Source organism: Patagioenas fasciata, chromosome Z, assembly GCF_037038585.1.
Source record: "Patagioenas fasciata isolate bPatFas1 chromosome Z, bPatFas1.hap1, whole genome shotgun sequence".
Lineage (NCBI taxonomy): Eukaryota > Metazoa > Chordata > Aves > Columbiformes > Columbidae > Patagioenas > Patagioenas fasciata.
The window spans coordinates 35,967,994-35,987,196 of record NC_092560.1 but is presented as its reverse complement, the minus strand read 5'-3'; the positions used below and the strand labels follow the sequence as shown (position 1 = coordinate 35,987,196).

The 19,203-nt window shown below is 38.2% G+C and overlaps 1 protein-coding gene across 1 annotated transcript in view; it reads left to right on the top strand.

Annotated features, from left to right (window-relative positions):
• The window catches only part of ROR2 (receptor tyrosine kinase like orphan receptor 2), a 146,370-nt gene that overhangs the window by 5,221 nt on the left and 121,946 nt on the right, over window positions 1-19,203 (top strand). The window lies entirely within an intron of this gene.

Sequence of the window (19,203 nt, the reverse complement as noted above, 5' to 3'; positions counted from 1 at the left end):
CTTTTCCAAGTGATGCCAGCTGGTGATCTTTTTTGAAACTAAAAATGGCTGTATGTGACTTTCCTGGTGGCAGTAAAAGACTTTTCAAACAGTCATGGTGATCCCTTAGCTATAGAATATTACTTTTTCTTCTAACTGGCAGTGGATAAAAGCTTTCATTTAAGAACACAAACACATCTGCTTTGTAAATCCCATGAAAACAAGAAATCGCAGCAGAAAAGCATTTCGCTAATGGTACACTGTTATTGTGATGGGGGTGAGTAGAGGCTTGGCTTGCTCACAGGGTAGTAGCATGGGACTTGAGCAGTTTGCCCAGCCTGTTGAAGCAGTGTGGGTGTGCTACAGAGAGTTTCCATGCTTCTGAGCTGGTTTAAAATTAGCTTGTGTGTATCTACATGAGCTGTTGTGCACATATATTGTATTGAAAGTGTGCATTGCTTAACAAAACAAAGGGGCTATTTTACTCTTCGGTGATTGAATAAGTGTTTGTTTATTTTGATGATCTCTGTTTTTTTTTTTTCCTGTATAAACTGTGCCAATGCAGACCTGTCTTTGATGGTGAAGAAATGTGGTACACAATAGCTGATGAGTAAGGATATCACAGTCCTACTGATTCAGTAGAGGGTGTTTGAAGAATGAGCTCCCTCTGATTCCAGAGCAGAGCCGAATGACATCCCCTGAAGGTTGCATGGTTGTGGCACCTGAAGGTCTTTGCTTATTTAGTTAAACCAGCAAGCTGGCTCTGCTGGCAGGTAATCATAAGGCAAAGGGATTCTGCAGGAGTGGAAGACTACATGGGCAGAGGTGAACAGAGAAATAGCACGATGGAAAGAGACAAGACCTTTTATCTTTCCGCTATATTGATTTTGCTGGAGCCACTGGAAGATCTTTTGTGAGGGTAGTGCTTGCAGGAGCAGTGAAGTGAAATCAGTGGGGAACTGTTCCACCCCCCAGTTTGGCCAGTGGCTAGTTTTAAAGTGTGAGTAGCTCAATCAGGAAATGAGATAGGGTCCCTATAGGTCACTGGAAAAACACTGTCACTGAGCTCTCCATCAATTTCACATGGGAAACGTGTCTAAGTACCTTTTGGATTTGGTAGTTCCACTTCAGGTGAGGTGAACTTGTAAAAAAAAAGAACAAACACATTCAATGTTCTTTCTCAAAGACAAATATCTGAGTATATTGTAATATCTATGAAACCTCTACTGAATTTAGATTTCTGTCTTTTAAATGGTCTGTTCAGACACTTGTTCAAGCAGCTTAAACATCTAATTCTGTAACTTCAGGTTATTGTCCCTTTTCCTCATCAATACTATTGTAGGTTGTTCATTTAACAGTTCATCTGGTAAGTATTAATTTAAGATGAAGTGGCTTCCAACATCAGAATTAATTAATCTCCATTTCGCTCACAGTGTCTGTCACATACTTTCCTAGTTTCTTCCTCCATGCTTCACAGGAGCTTCACAGGAGCTTCCCATAGATACCCACAGAACTAAAAATTACCCTTCCTTGTTGTGATGTCTCTAAAAACTCCTCATTTAAAGGTTAGACTAGTTGTGTACTATCGTTCTGGTCACTGCTGTCTGTTCTTTGTGTACTCTGTCTTAAATTTATCTGATGTCGCAAACTGTTCAGTACAATTTAATAAATCATGACAAACCCTGGTCAATGTATGGACAGTAAGATACAGGTATATAAAGAGATCGTCTGTTACTGGTCCATGTGAGAGTGTTACAATAGTTGTCTGTGTGATCACCAGTGCTGACAGAAGGGGCTGCACACTGAGGGACACAAGGTCTGAGTCACAGCAGTGCCACCTTAAGATGAAGGTGATGTGGGACCTCACTGGTTTGTTCTTTTGGATGTAGAACAATTGAAGGTCTGATACTAGAGGAACACAACATCTCAAGAAAGCCAAGAAGGACTTTTCTAGGAACATTCATCAGATTAGTCTGGATTTGCATGGGAAATTACTCGTATGAGTGTATCAAAAGTTTTGCTGAATAGAGCAAGAAGATGAGAAAAAGGCAGAGGGGGGAAGTATTACTTGACAGCCCAGGACTATAACAGCTGAGTGACTTTAAAATAGGTTCTGTGAATCTCTTGTATGAACCAATAATAAACAAAATGGTTTGAGAACTTAAGAAGCCCTGACAAAGTATAAAATTTTCTGCATAAGTAATTGTAGTGAAGTTTTAGCAAAAAGTTGTACAACCTAAAGAGAATGCTGAGATTTAGTAGTATTTAAAATGAGAGAGTGTGTATTCTGGGGAATAGGTTAACAAATGGTTTTACTGTTGTTTCTAGTTTAGAAAAGTGATGTGGCAGAATTGTGTTATAGAAAAAAATCAAACTATGCTAGAGCTAATATTATGGCAGTGATGTTTCTGTATCTAGTAAACTTCTCTCTCTCCTTAAAAACCCAGAAGCATAGAAAGGCAAATGAAGACTATGCCAACAGATTTTAGATAGATGACCCAAATATAATGTCATATACTATTTTATTTAATGCAGTAACAGTTGTGTTCAGATTCTAATTGTGTGTTGGTTTCCACATTTTGCTGTTACATTAGAGAAGCATTTTTCTTTATAGAAATTTGCCTTGAGGTGCACTTACCCTGAGGTAAGTAGTGTGAAACTACCCAAGCTGCGTATCAGAGAGCTGACTGGACAAAAACTATACTTGCAGAATCCAACCTGGTGCTGGGTGGGCTGCCTGAAGTGACTTACCCCCTGTCCCCAGCAGCTCCCACACTGGGTGTGGAAGAGGCCAGGCTGGGTGGCCAGAGAGCTGGGAGTGAGTGCACATGGCAGCCCCAGCACAGGGCAGCTTAAGTTGCTGTGGGATTATACTCTCAGAGATAGAAGGTGTGATATGCAGAAATATTAACATAATTGTGTGTGCTAGAAATTTTAGAGCCACTTTCACAATACCATTATAACTGATGGCTGTCTAAGATATGGATTCTGCAGAGCTGAGCTGAACCTATGCTGTTTAAATAAGAAAAATCTCACCTGCTTCAAAAATCTTTGTGTTTAATGTCACATAGTTATTCTCAGTGTTTGTCACTTCTGTTTGTATTTGAGCAGTTGAATGTCCAGCAGTTAAGCTGAATTTTAGGATTCCAGCAAAGTTTGTATTGCATTGTACTAGGTAAGAGGGAATGATCTGTTAATAAATGTGTTCATAAAACAAGGGAGATTTTTTGGTACAATAAACAGTGAAATAAAATGAGAGTTTTGTAAATGTTCGAAAGATCTATCAAAGCTTTCAGTATTCTCTTTGAATTTTTGAATAACCGAATATTCTAAGTTGAAAATAACATAGATTTCTAGCATCTAGCTGTAGTTACTCTCTTAAATCTTTTAACTTTCTGTTGAGAAATACAAATCATGCTGGTTTAGAATGGGTATGAAACATTTATTTCATAAAATTGAAGAGAAAAGGGAGAGGAGTCTATAGCTGAAGGGTGAGCTTAAACTTTAAGATTATTTTAAAAATTGTAGCTATAGCGGTGGTTAGTGATGACTCCTTTCATGATAGACCAGAATCCCTTACAAAGAGGAAAGTAATATTATGTAGATAAAATTACAAGCTTGAACAGGATCTGAACAAAACCTACATGAGGAAAATATATTTGCTGTTGTTTTAATGTTAAAAATAACAGTGTCCTAGCTCTGCCTGGAAGCAATTTAATGCAACAAGCTTTTTTTTTTTTTTTAAGTATTTCCAGCCAGACCAGAAACAGTAGTTAATAAATATCTTAAGAGGGTGAGTCTGTTTTTTATGCTTGGTTTTGCAAACTCAGTGGATTTGGATATTAATATCTGAAATGGTAGATAGTAATTCAACCTGTTTTTCTAAAGCTGATCTCGCATTTATCTTGTTCTCGCTGTGTCAATGTAGAAATAAGATTCAGAAATCTGTTCCCTAACAGAGGTAACAGACAATCTGTTACAAAGTTCATGAACTGTGGTTTCCAAAGCAACAAGGAAAAAAAAAAAACCCACCCACATTTCTTTCAAATTTTATGTCTAGAGAGATTTTGGATAATGTTGCTCTTGAGAAAAAAGAAGCATATTTTTGTCAATGTGTCATTTAAGAACATACCAAGTGTAGAAAATGCTTTGAAGAGAATTGTACCAGTCAAAGACAAGAGCATGGAGTTAGGAAGGGCAGATTTCAGAAGTTATCCTGGTTTGTAATCCAGAGACCAGGTTTAAAGCTAGGAGCAGTTTCGATTCTGGAACTTGAGGAGGATGTGTTTATACAGGAAAGTACTGCAGAAAGCAAAGTTGTCAATTCATAGCACATACTCAAAATTACAAAAAGCAGAAAATGTTACTTCACATGTACTGAACACTTACTATGTCAACAGAGGCAGTTATTAAGAAGTTCTAGTTTCGTGTGAAACCACAAAGTAAACTACATGTAGTAACTTCTTGCAGACAAGTCTTTAGTGATCAGTGAAATACTTGAGATGTCATCTTTGTGCTGTCCATTGGCATGTGATTTATTGATTCTAGAAATAAACAGAAAAGTGAAATTTCGGTACTGTGGTATTAGACTTTGTAGAAGTTCTTCAGGTATCTTTGTTATATTTTCTACGAAGCTCAAGATTTTCTTTAACCACAGCAAGATTAGGGAATAAAAGGGGTTGAGAGGTTGGATTGTCTGTTCTTCAAGACAGAATCACCTGTAGCTGGTATAATCTGTTCTCAAGAGATGATAGGGACAGAGTGACTGCCACAGGCAAGCATGCAGGCTTGGTGCTTATGTATGCTTGGTTGTAATTTAAGTGCATTGTTTCCTCTTACAGTTTATTCCTCTACACCTTGTGGTGGTACTTTATTTTGCTTGTGATCTCTGGAACAGTTTCTTGAAGTCTCTGGAACAGTTTCTCAGACTTTGAAACAAGCACTTTTCAAAAATTACCTTGTTTCCTTGTAGACATCTCTCCTTGGACACCCCCTTTCTCCTCCCGTTTTCTCAGCCTTTCCTCATCCTGTTTTCCAAATCTCATGGTTGTGTTTATTCTTCCTTACTGGATTTGCTCCAAGACATCTTTCTTGAAGTGTGCTGACAAAACTGGCATATTCCAGCTCAGACTGCACCAGTTCCAGCTAAAGGAAGCATATTATTTCCTATATTTACCAGATGACGTTGTTTTTATTTCCCAGAGTGATGTCTGACTGTTTTGTGGCAGGATGGTATTGCGCAAATTCTGATCTACTCCAGATCTTTCATGCAGAATTGTTTCCAAGTCCCCATTTGGTACCAGTGCAATGGTTTAAGCACAAAACCTTCTGCTTCACTTGTACATCTTTATTCCCACTCACTCCATACCATTTTTTCTGACATTTTATTTCATTTGCCAAGGTAAGAACACTGGCAACACGTAACATCCCGGTGTAGCCTGTGGAACTCAGTAAGGGAGGTATCCATAGCACTGAAACTTGTGCAACTCCATCGTATCAGTTAAGCACTGAGAGTTAACTCTCATTATGGTTTCCCAATGAGTTGGCATTAACCTCTGTATAATTTTTTCATGTTTCACCTGTCATGTGGGACAGTTTCCCCCAAACTGATGATCAGCTTCATTTCCTGCTGGTGCCTCAGCTTTACGTTGTCACTCAGTGCAGGACAGGTGCTGTCATATTATGGTCCTTGAGAATTAAACTTCCCTCAGCAGAAACACTTGTGACATGTCTGAGTCTCTGCTTCTGTGGTTTCTTCTTAAAAAACTTGCCCTTCTCTCACTTCATGTTTTGCTACTCTGGTAAGGTATGCTGTCATACTGTACAAGGGAATGAGGTTCATCAATTTGAAAGCCAGAGTTCAGACCTTTTCAAAGAGTCAGTTATTTATTTTTTTCTGAGTTCAGACAAAGCTCATAGAAAACTTATTGCAAATTATAGTTTCTCTCTTAATATCCTGTCTGTTTGAATTTAACAGATCAAAATTATATCCTTTAATCTCACACTGGTTAAAATTTTTGTGCTTCTTTTGCTCTTTACGATCCCATATTGTGTGAGTAGTTGCATGTTGCAAGACTAAGACAACTAAAACGACTGTACATTTGGGAGCATGTGATATAATTTCAATTTTAAGCATTAATATTTATCTGAAATAAGATTTTGGCTTAGAATTATAGAAGTAATGTAAGAATATATATGTGCACTTCTCATTGTCTCTCCAGGGTTGTCCTCTGTTCCTGTAACTCTCATTATCCCCTCCTCTTCCTTCATTTTACTTTTCTGTTCCTATGATTTTTTTTTTTTTCACTACAGCATTTTGTTGTTGATATTTATTTATTTTTTCTTTCTTTCTTTCTGACTGATTATTTGCCCACTACATAGTAGGTTAGATCTTAGGAATTCACAAATAAGCTACAGTTGCCTGCCAATGACAGGAAGTACTTCAAAGTGATCTACAGTGGCTGTTTCTAGCTGTCTGGGGAAAAAAAAAGCCTGAATTGCAGGTAGGAAAAATACCACCAGACAGATGGTTTTCTGTGAGTAACTGAGCCGTCAGCATGCTCTTTCATAATTGATGTTGCCCAAAAAACTGCTGGTATCAGCACCTGTACTTTCTTTGCATGAGATGGAAGAGCAAAGCCGGGAAAGGGTAAGATGGGGAGCAGGCTGGGGTGGATGAATTTGTATGAGCTGAGGGGCTGGACAAAGATCCAGTTTATGGCAAAAATAAATGTCTGAGGACATTGGGAGGACATGGGATTAGGGTTGTGAGAATGTGTGGCAGCAAGTTTAAGGGAGGCAAATGTGCTCATAAGCATGGACTGACAGAGAATTAGAAACTTCTACTGCTGCCCTGCCAACATGGCTGGTGGTAACAGGTACTGAAGATAGCACCATGCTGTCTTCACCTGTGGTTATTTTTTTCTTCTTCAGGACATATAATGTAAGCAATGGTCATATTTTTCACCACGGGTTGTATAGCAAGTTTTACTTAAGAAAATGAAGGGAGGTGAAGTTGTGTCTGCAGCTGTGGTTGGATATTTCAAATACCTTTCCCAATTTAAACAATCAAAGTGGATAGAGACATGAAGGAAGTCATTGCCACTTTTACCATCTACAAGTCCTGTCACTTTGAGAGCCATAATAGTGTAGAAACAATAGTGGAGTCTGCTTTTTTTAGGAAAACATACCTATCTTTTTTTCTTAAGGTCAACTCTGTAGTTATGAAATACAGAAAATTATGACTTCCTTCATCTTTGCGCGTGTCTGATATACGCAACCCCTTTGTCATTATTTTTTTTAATTTCCTCTTTTCTCTGTGCTGCTGTCCTTAGTGTGTGTTTTTTATCTGTCTATTCATCTATCAGTCATTTTATTCTGCCCCTCTCCTATTTTTTCCCCTCCTTTGAACTGCTGAAACCACTCTCTTTGGTAATTCTGAGTCAGGCCAGTCTTGCGCTTTTCTGTGCAGAGTTTTATGCCAAGTTTTTCTAAAATATGTGGTGGTTTAGGGATTTGGATGAATGTCCAAAACAGACCAAGGCTGGAGACCTCCAAATGTCTTTATTTTAAAACCATAATTTGGAAAGGATTCTTCCTTAGTCCCAAGAGGAAAAAAGCCAATACTTTCATTTATACTATTAGTCATCTTTCTCACCACCATCACGGTTCCCGTCCCTTCTGAAAAGGCTACAGTTTGTTTTGCCTCTTTAGCAAAAACGAGTTTGGTTGATTTTTTTGTTCCATTTTGTGATGAAGTGTCTTACTGAGGTCATAGTTTAGCTATTAACAAGATATTTATGAAGTGGTAAGAATTCTCTGCTTTGTGGTGAATTTAGTCTCTAGAATGGGGCAAAATGCTGTTTGACAAGCAAATAAAGTAATTCAGCTTCAAATTATATGTTGAAGTTAAATGCAACAATTTTAATCTTTTAGTAACCTTGTAAATGAGTAGAGTATCTGGAACTGCTCAAAATGTATGTAATTCAACCTCTACTATAGGAAAAGAATTTCAAATAGATTAAAATTGCAAGTAGCTATCCAAGGGAGGAAAACTTTTGATTTGGAAACCAGTTTGGATTCCTACTTTTATTCTACATGCAAACTGTAAAATACAGCTGAAGACTAGGAACCTAAGAACCTGAGCTCATTCTTTCAGTACTCAAGGCTTATTCGATGGGCTTATCAAATACTGTGCTAAATCCTTGTAAGCATTTGTAGCTGGCATCTGCGATACTCACAAGGGAGCGTGTTGTCTGTCATTTAACAACAGCAGTGTTATCAGCAGACATTTCCCTCATTTTTGCGTAGTTTTTAGTGCTGTTTAAGATGATTACAACTGTAGTAGTTAAGACCCAAAGCAGCAGAAGTCTTTGTGTTCTAGATGTTCCCCCGACATGCAATGCAAATGCAATTATTTCAAAAGGAATTCTGTATGAACCACTGCTCCAACATCAAAAGTTTTTGACACATCATCGTTTGGGATTTCAGTTGCATGTATGAACCACTAGTCGTTTGTCTCTGTCTCTCACATGTACTAAAAAATAGTATGTGAGCCCTTTTCTCTCCAGTTGTTTCAGCAATCTTTATCAGGCATGATATGTGATGTATTGAATTTTGCAATAAATAACAGACTAAAACTTACATGATAAGTAAATAATTAGTAAACTGTATCACTAATTAATTGGCCATGTTTAATTAGAGTGCTAACTCAGCTTCGCAGAAATAATTTTTACTGGATTCTCAGAGGCTTCATTTTGCTTGACCTTTAGTTAGCTAAACATCCCTTTCTGTGGAGTCCCTATTTTTCTTTCTTGGTCTAAGCAGGTAGACCTTTGTGTAGTGTAGAATAGTTGCTTTAGTCTCCATTTGTATTCTGTATTTTCATGTGTATGATTATAGCTCTGACTGAAAAGAAAACTTCAGGATGATTTGTTTTCCTGACTCTAATGTGTGGTTTTGCATCAAGATGGTTTCTGTTTCATTGTATGGTTGTAATGATCTGGCAAACAATGAGTGAAGGAAGTACATGAACCATAAGTTGTTCAGAACTAAGGTGCTACAGAACTGTTTTTATTAAAGACTGTTTTGCCATTTACCACCCCAGCAGCCGCCTGCTGAGGTGAACTTTAAAAGACCTAGTGTCATAAGAACATTTTGCATTTTATTTTGCCTGTAGACCAGTTATCTTATATGGTTAACAGTCTTTTGAAATATATCTCTTGTAATTAGTGCCACAAATAAAACAGTTTTACCTGTGCCTTGCAAAGTTTGTGTACACATACAGATTGTATGACCAAATAGAGACCTCTGTCTGTACAGGAGTCTAGCAATTAATACAGCGATGTGGTATAAGGCTGGAATAGGTGGAGACAGACATTTAATGGCATTCTGAATTGCATGAGGAGCAGTGCTGTTCTGGAGGCAGCCTCTACTTCTTGTACAAAACTGATAGTGGGAGTCTGTTAATTACGCTAGCATTTATACCAGTTTGCTGAAGGTAATAATGAGTTTTTAAGTTTGTAAGAAAACAGATTCTCTCAGTGAACACATATATATATATATATATTTATTTACCTGAATACAAGATATATTAAAAAAGTAAGACCTACATGATTATAGTATAACTTTATGAAATTGGAATTGAAAGACATTTCACTTGCCAGGTATGAATTTCTGTGCTACTTCTGTAACCATTAGTGTTCAACATATAAAACAGAGCAGGGAGTTGCAATTCACTGACACAGTTGTAGGTGTTAGTGATACCTTGTTTTGTGGAGTCAGTAACACCTCCTGACAGTGTCCTTGCTAAGTGGAAGAACTTTCTAAATGCTATTTAATTTTCAGACTGCACAAGAAAAGTGAGATGGTCTTGTTTCTCTCATAAATGAGGAAACTGAGGCAGGAGGAAGTTATGTGAAGTGTGCTGAGAGCGGAGAGGGTTTTTTTGTGAGCAAGAGTTTCTATATGATGTGTTCAAGGAATATGTGGCACCAGGCATAATTGTGCTTAATATGATGTTTAATGGAGAACTTGGTAAAAAAATATATATATAAAAAAATCATAATGTTAAGATAAAAACCCTCTATCAGAAATTCCTGTTGTTGATTTGTATTTAAGTAGAAGTCAGTCAATGAGCGTGCTTACATTTTTGTCCAAATAGATGAAATTTTAGCTCCTCATACTGCATTTAAATATCTTGGCAAATGTGTACCCTCCTGCATCTATGTAGCTTTGGCCTGCGGTTCATTCTTAATGATTACTGGTTAAAACAAGGGGACAGACAGCACAGCATAAATGGCAAAAACTTACAGCATTTCTAGACCAGTCGCACGAATGAGTTAATACTAACCAGGATTATAAAGAGACATATAAAACTCTGTTTGCAGGTTAAAACAGAAAGCATATGAGAAAAATAGGCATGTCATAACTGGAAGAAAACGGAACAATTGTTCTAAAATGGCTAAGATCTTCTCTTGTTAAAATGGGTTTATTAGAAAATAGGAAAATGTACATGTACAGCTGTAGAATAGTTGAATCATGAAACCGTTGTAACTTAACAGTAATAGTATATGTTTGGAGAAAATGAGTATTTTTCCTACCAATATGTGACTTTCTAGAGATCAGAAAGTTCCTGAGTTAGTTACTTGAAATAATTTGGAACAGAACAGCAAATTTGCCAAGGCTTTTTTTTTTTAAGGCAATTTCAGCTTCTATCCTTACCAAGATGAAGTTAAAGTACTCAACCTACTTGATTTCCATTGGTCATTATTTCCATATACCATCGTTCACTCAGGAAACAGCAAGCTTTCAAAGTCTTTCTGTGGAGGACAGACTTTGGGGCTTGTGAAGAATTTGAAATTTTTATGTGCACAGGAGCAAGGATTTGATCTGGCAGAGGAGAATGAGTGGTAGAGAGCTTTGTTGGAACCAGAAAGCTAAAATGCCACCCAGGCACTCATCCTGCTCCTGTCAAAAGGAAGCAGCACCTGCACCAGGAGTTTAGAGAAGTAGCATTCATAGATGTGTAGGGCAGCTGTGAAGATATTGGCCTGCCTTGAAGAAAAAGCTTACTCACAATAACTGCATGTAAGTTGGTTTTTTTGTTTTTTTTTTTTTTTAAATTTACAGAAGGAAGTGCATACCAGGAAACATGTACACCTTTAAAGCAGGTGGCAGCACAGTTCCTTTGTTCTAAGTGGCATTTTGCATACTGCTGACTACAGAAGGAATGCCACATACTAGCAGGGCATCTTATCGGCAATGCTTTTTTTCCTCTCATCCTTGATTCTGTTTATATGAGTGCAGAATGTAGAGGCTGATGCTGGCTACAGGGTAATACTACAACTTATACTTTTTGTAATATTAAAAGGCAATACTACAAAAAGTGTAAACCTGTCTTGAGCTGTGCGAAGTTGGCATTAAGTGACAATCAATGAAGTCATACTGAGGATGTTATTAAATATTCAAACAGAGATTAATTTAGGGTCTCTTAGACTTGACAGATGATGTTTCTAGTTCCTGAAGATGTTTTAGATTAGAAAGTCTGTATTCAAGCCAACTGGCCTCCCCTTGAAGCAATATAGATATTGTGAAAAACAACATTCTTCTGGCCATGGATCAAGATACAGGAACTGATTTAATCTTGGACTTTTGTATGTCTTTGCAATTGCTTATTATTGGACTTCAAAATACCTGTTTTTTGTCTTTCTATTAAAATTTGGTTAAGAGATGCCTGAATGCTATTGTTTGGATTACTTGATTACAGTTTATAATCATCTGTTACTTGTTTTGCTTTTTTTTTTTTTCCTAAGTGTAAATCAGAAAGCTTCGATATTTTAGATTGCTAACAGGATAGTGATTGTTTTTGATACTAAAGGCAAATTGGTTAAAATGAAAGATAATTAAAAGTTTGGCTTTGTCTCTAATTTGTGCCATCCTGGTAGATATGCTAATGAATGTGTACATTTTCACATGTGTAGAAGGAAGTGCAGGCTACCCTGAAGTTTAGTAGTTTTAATTTGCCTAAATAGCTATTTTTCTGATGTAGTTTAGTAGTGTATTGTCCTATACCTGTTGCTCTCAGGGTCACTCATCAGTATGAGGCTTGTGGAGACAGAATTTAAAGGTAAATCTTGGGTTTGCTTTTTTATCTTACTGGAGCAAGTATCACAAGAAACTTCTGTCTTGAGTCTGCTTTAATTTACAGCAGTTAGCTTATGTTCAGGTTTACCTCTGTGTTTTTACTGGGGCAAGTCTTTCTGAGAGTGGTGGAGCACCCACGTGTGGAGCCTGGCCAGCAGTGGTCAGCCTTAAGGGGCAGATGATCAGCTGTGAGACTGATGACCTAATCTAATAGTGAAAGGAATGACAAAAAGTTAAAACAGTCAAGCATTAGTTAGGCTAGACTCTGAATAGACAAATGAAGTAGAAATATGTGCAATCTGGGATAATTAGGATTGGAGGGGACCTCAGTTCCTCAGGGGTCCAGGCCCCGCTCAGAGCAGAACTAACAACATTAAACGTTAAGTATTCTTTTGAGCATTATTTCAGAGATACCCTTTCCTAGACACTTCTGTTACCAAGTACCCATACCCATCCACAGTTATAACTGACCACAGAAGTAACTTCTGATTTCAGGGAGATTAAAGAAAGCTGGAATTCTAAGATAGTCTCTTAACCTTGACTTTTCTCACAGCTTCTTGAATTTTTAGAAGAAAATAACTGAAATAGAGAAAATACATGTTATTTCTCACCCATCTTTTGTTTTCAGGGCCCTGGGATATTACAGCTTTCATCTCAGCCTTGGACATTTTCCACTATGACTACTCTGCCTTTTAAGTTAAACACCCAAAGAAAAAATGGATTTGACTAAGACATTGTTTCTTTCGGCAGTTCTGCTTTGCAGTGTCATTAATCTTTCCTTTTTCCTGACCTTTCAAGAATCATGATTTTTAATTCAAAAAAAAATGAGTCAAACTTCTGCCTGTAATGCTTGATTTCATTATGGACTGACTTGGCAGCCTGAGGTTGCAATTAGCACTCTAATTTCTCTCTGTGCATAATAGGAATGATACTCTGAGTCAGTGGGGAGCTGAGAATCCTTGTTGTTTAATGCTTTGAACATGAGGCTATATAGCTGTAATTACTGATAATACCTGACCTAAGCCCTTTCCCTTTAACAGGCAATGTATCCTTTTGTGATTTCTTCTATTTGCATTGTATACTTCAGCTGCATTTCAGAAAGGGTTGTTAAAGTGTTGTCTAGCCTCAGGAACTCTGGTTCTGTTTAAACTACTCTTCTTCCTAATTACCCTTGATCAGCAGGAACAGAGCTGCAGTTATACTTGCCCAATATGATTTAGGTGAATGTATTCCTAGCCCATCTGTTTCTTTGAAAGGCTGACAAATTTGATAAAGCTTCCAGGTCTATTACTCTAGTCCTCAACATTTAAAGAGAGTTTTTTCTTCCCCCTTTTCTGTTATCAGCAGACAGTGTTTAAAGTTGCATAGTTCAGAATGTAAGAACAAAAAAGAAAAACTAGTTCTCTGTATTCCAGTAAATATGAGCTGTTGTAATTCATGTTGGTTTATGCTGCAGTTTGGCCAGAATTTTCTAATTTGGATGTTTAAACTTGCTTGTTAAATTTAAGTGACTCCATTTTCAGAATTACAGAGTATTGCAGCTTTCACTGGAAAAAAGATGTACTTTTGAATTTTTTAAGTGTTCTTTATAACTTTTTCTCTCATCATATCATGTAGAAGAAGAATAGTTGTGGTAGAGGAGTCTACTTTGCATAAAAGTCAGCATTCATGTTATCCCATCAGAAAGATATTTCTGTTCCAATATACTATTTTAACTGTGGCAGGCATACAAATTAAACACTCCTTTAAAAAAAACCATAGATATATTTTTTTTTCCTGTTATGTTTACAGTGTCACTCTTTTGATAGTGATTTTGCAGCTAGTTTTAGGCCCCTGGTTTTAGTCCTGAATATTCACTCACTTGGAAACAAGTCTTGCTGATTCTTGGCCAGTTAAGAGTTCCAAGTGGATGCAATTTAATAACCCTTGTGCTGTTTTGGTTTGCCTCCCACACCATCTGGTCTACATCTCTCTCCTGCTCCTTTTTTTTTTTTCTTCCTTTCTTAAAGGACAGTATTTTTCAAATAATTTAAACTTTCAAGCGCGTCATCTGAAAATGTAGCTTGCTCTGAAATTTCTCTCTGCAATCTGTCTTATGAGAAGGAAGGCTTTCTGTATACAGAGGAAAAAGAACATGAACAGAAACCTGTGGACAGATTGGAATGGCAGGAATGTAGTGCACAGTAAAGATGTCTGTTTCTTCACACTGAAATATTATTTAAGCACATTTCAAAAGTAAAATTTTTTCATGGCTCTGAGGTCTCCTGGATGGCTCTCTGTGTTTCTCTGCTGGCCTCTACAACACGGTTAATTATTGGAGAGTGGCAAGAGATCCAAAACTGCTCACCCTCTGCTGAGATGGAAATTAAGTGCTGTGATGAAGCTTGTGGTCTATTAACTGACCTTATTTATACTTGATTTAGTGATGATAACCTAGAGTGATGCTGCTTGAGTTTAGCTCTGTTCGTCATGATGCTTGGAAAATACTGGGTGAAAAGTTTATTCATGTTGTGTGAAGGCACAAATTCTTGACAACGTTGCTTTACATTTTGGAGGATTGTTTACCTGCATAACCCGGATACTTGTCCGTTAGTCTTTCTAAATGCTTTGAATACTTTGCTTTAGCTGGCGTTCAGGTTTCTCTTTTTTTGCTGGATTGATGTCTGTCATGTGGATCGGAAAGTCTGAAGGGGTAGGTTGTGAGATTATTTTGTTCTGCCCCATGCTGTGGCTGTTGCCCAGCAGTAGCTGGTGGGGAAGCAGCGGGTGAATTGCATGTACTGGTAGTAGGTGACCCTTCACTGACATCAGCAAGCTGCCATGTGCAGAGAGAAGGGAGAGCTGAAGGTGTCCATCCCAGTTTTGTCTGTTTGCCTTGCTGTCCTCACGGCAATTCCTTGGCACCTTGAGTCCAAACTGTACCGCTCCCTGAAAAGGTGATGCTGGCGTCTGGCTCCAGTCTGGTGTGCAGCGTGGGTGGTGAGCGCAGCCCTATGCCTGTATGGTCCCTGTTTGTACAGGCCACCTATTCCGCTGGTGGGAGTAGTGACCTGTTGTGGGTACAGGTGGCCTGTGAGGCACTGTCTCCTGCTGTCTCAAGGATTTCACCAACCTGTTAGCCTGCTTGTCCTAGCAGATGCCTTCTGGGCACCCCATTACTGCATCTTCAGGTCTGTGATTCAACACTGTGACACAAACTCTTATTTTGTACTTGCAAGCCTTACTCCTCTCCTCCCTGAGGAGGAACTGTCTGTTTTGCAGTAAGATGGTGTCCATGTTCCTCATTGGATATCCTCATATTTGTGAGCTGAATTTTCAAGCACGGCTTAGTATTTTCTTCCCTGGTAACAATTTTTGGTGCTGTACGTTTCAGATTTAGATAGGAAGATTAATTTCTTTGTCCTGCTGCTGTCCCTTTGATGACAGGTATGTGATCTAAAGCAGGGCTGTCAAACTAATTTTCACTGGGGGGCCACATCAGCTTCCTTGTTGCCTTCAAAGGGCCTACATTTATACAGTCCTAAAATTGTATGTGACCTTTTGAAGGCAACTGTGAGGCTGATGTGGCCCCCTGGTGAAAATGAGTTTGACACCCGTGATCTAAAGGCAGAAAGTCAGTGAATGCATACAGTCTCCATTTTGCCTAGCAGAATTGGTCAGTCTGGTGACATTTTGATGTAGTCTGGTCTACTTCCCCCCTACCCCCTTCCTTCGCAGTCTGGTTTTCCTCACTAAAAGCCAACTTTTAAGTTTGCCAAACTAGAGCACCTGTCTCAAATTGTCTTGTGCAAGATAAAGGCTTGGCTTACAGTTTTTCTTCAGTGAAGTTAGTTTATCCCAAAACACAGATTGATAGATGCCAAAAACTACACCTGCATGTGCCATTCCAGTAAATTTCACTGGGGCTTAGTACAAATTATTTTGTCATTTGAATAAGTATTTTATTTTACTTTTTGTATGTCACAAGTTTTTGGCATGTTAGTAATATTAATTGGAATTAACCATGCATGCTTTCACATAAATCTGTTTTGTAATTTTCTGAACTCTGTTTTATGTGCAGTCTCTAGTAGCTACCATGCTTTTATCCAAAAGTAAAAAAAAAACCAAAACCACAAAACCTACATAGCTAGTGGAATTTTTAAAACGGTATTTGTAATACACATTATTTCCTACCATTTTCTGCTGTACCAAGAGTGATAATTTCAGATTGCTTGGGAAAAACTTCCTAGTATATCTTTCAAAAGAGAGGTCTTCAAGTTGATTCATCCTGATATATTTCAACAAGTAGTCCTTCTTTAAGAATAAGAATGGAGGTGGGTTTTTTTGTTTCATTTTGAAAAATACAAAAAGATCTTGCCTTTTTTCTTCTGGTGATTGTATACTTCTGAGGCCTTTGTAGAGAATCCAGAAAATCCTCTTCCCCTAGTTATATTAGTGTTCTGTTTCTCTCAAGTGTCTAGTAAATGTTTAACTTCAAGTATACTGGCATACCATATCTCTGTAAAATGGCATTTCAGGAGAATCTGTTACAAAAAGCTATCTAGCCTCACCCTAAGTTAAACCTGATACCCCAGTTTCTGTACGTAAAAATGCTCTACAGCATATTTAACGTTATCTGAATTTCCATCAGTGTCAATTACTTTGATGCCGTTTTCTTTTGCACTGATGTCTTCGATGATGACCTGTTGTACGTTGCAGACGTGTTTCAGGACACGCCTGTGCATTTGTGTCTTCTGATGTGCATCCCAGGGTGTTTTGATTGCATGTCAGGGTGAGACTAGGTATGCCCTGGTCCTAAATACTTTTTTTCTCTGGAAAGATACTTAGGCTCTTGGGCAGGGAAGAAATGGAGATACACATGAAGTTCTGTGTTCTGGAGACTCAGGGTGCTCACAGCCACAAGATGTTCTGCAGAGCATTCATTCCCCATGATGCAGAGATGAGATCACATCTCCCCACTGTGAACCGGCTTCCTTACAGGGGTTGAAGTACTTACGTTGCCGCTGGAAGCCACAGAAAAGTTTTAGGATCTGGCTAAAACAAAGGCCTGGTTAAAATAAAGACATATAGGATGTGCATGTTTAACTGTGGCACTATGTTTATCCTGATATGTTTTGAAGGAGCTCTTGTAGCCATCAGCCACCTTCAAGGTCAGAAAGAGAGAGAAGTGATCAAAGGAATTCTTGACATTGTCATCTGATTCAGAAACAGCTGTTTTTATTGTTACAAGAACATCTATTAGAGAAAGGTTTATCGACCATTTATTAGTGCTCCATCTCCCAACACCTTTCCCATTTGAATTATTATGAAGGGATCAACACTTAAAAGTTATTTAGCAATAGAGTAACTGTGGGGGTTTTATCACCTTAGTAATCAGGTTGCTCCACTCCTAATGAAATCCCAGTTTTAATTTATAATTTCAGTGAAGTGTATTACATAGCAATAGATCATGTTACCCACCACCCTGAAGTGGAGCGTTTTGAAGAGAAGATTCATTTTGTGAATTATGAAGAAATTGGTTTGCTGGGGAATGCGGACTTTACAGAAAATTAAAGTGTGTCCCTGTCATTTTTCTGTGGTGAAGCACTGATTCTGCTCTCCAGAGACTGTCGGGCCCTCCTGTTAGTAGTGCAGGAGATGGAAGAGTGCCCTTCTCTCTTGTTTGACAGGCTATCATTTGAGGCTGGGACTTTTGCCAACTAGAGACCTAGTGTATCCAGTTTCTAATCTGGGGAAAATGTTATTGAGAAGGTGGTGGCCTGACAGCTCTGGCATTTCCTGGGCTTCTCAGATTACTGTGACACCATCTGATTGGTTTTTCAGGCTGAGTTTTACTTGAACTAGTTGTATTGCTTACTCTGCTGAGAGATAACCTGTGATCTGGAAACAGATTTTTTTTTTCTTCTTTTTTTTTCTTTTATTTTACTTTTTTTTTTTTTTCCCCTCCAAATTGTTACAAGTCAATTACTAATTTTGTTGTTGAAGTTTTGGGAGCATGTGGTGCTTATGTGTAGATGTCGCAGCTCAGTATCTTATCTTCTAAAGAAAGCCTCAGGAAAACATTTAGCACATCTTGTCCTGTGGAAGCTCAGGTACCAGAGGTTCACCAGACTTTTCTTTTACTGTTTCTATGATTGTTATTTCAGTTTGAGTAGTGCATGTACTGAGCTAGATACTTTTGAAGCGCGAGATTCCTCCGTCACCTCTTGGTTAGAACATTGTTGATGAGGTTAATGAGGCACCACATCTACTGATGCGGTCATGAAGAAATGAAATGCATTAGCGTTTCTTTAAGATTAGGTTTAAATGAAGCCTGCTGTTCTCCTAAGGATCACTTGGAAATGGAAAAAGACAACGTATGTGGCCCTTTGTCAACTGAACTTAATGCATGGATGTGTTGTGGGACTCCTCTGGGGTCATCTAAACATTCAGATGATGAGCATCACCTTGCTTTCAAAACTCTCACACTTGAAGCTGAGCGCTTTGTGGGTTGCCCCTGGCATTGGGTACTGTGATGCAGTTGTTTCCTGCATTATGTACTGCAGTATTTGAGTATCTGACCGTGGTGTCTGTGCCCAACCAGGATGGAAATCACTTGCCCAGTGGGTGTCTGTGGCAACAGCTGTGTGAGGATTTCCAGATAGCACTAAAGTCCATGACACCACATGGACCATGGGAGCTGTTTGAGAGGCATATTCAGCCTTCACCGTTCTGCAATAGATGTATAAATGGACTTTGAGTCACAATGTAGAAAAAAATTACGTTTGTTGTGACAAATGTGTATGTGTGTAAGTGATGGACTGCTGGCAGTTTTTGAGCTGGCTAGCCGTTTCCATTTTCAAACATAGCCCAATTCATTTTGCTGACAATTTAATGATAAATTTGATACTTCATATTCTGAAATGTTGTTTTTGTGTTTTAAATTTTTTAAACCAAGTCCTCACAGTGTTCCTTGGCAATGTTTGAAAATAGTGCTGTAATATTAATGTATCTTTTCTCTTAAGAGGAAAGGAAGTCTGGAACTATACAGAACCTTTGTGTCAGTTATTACACCATTCTATCTAGAATAACTGATGTTGT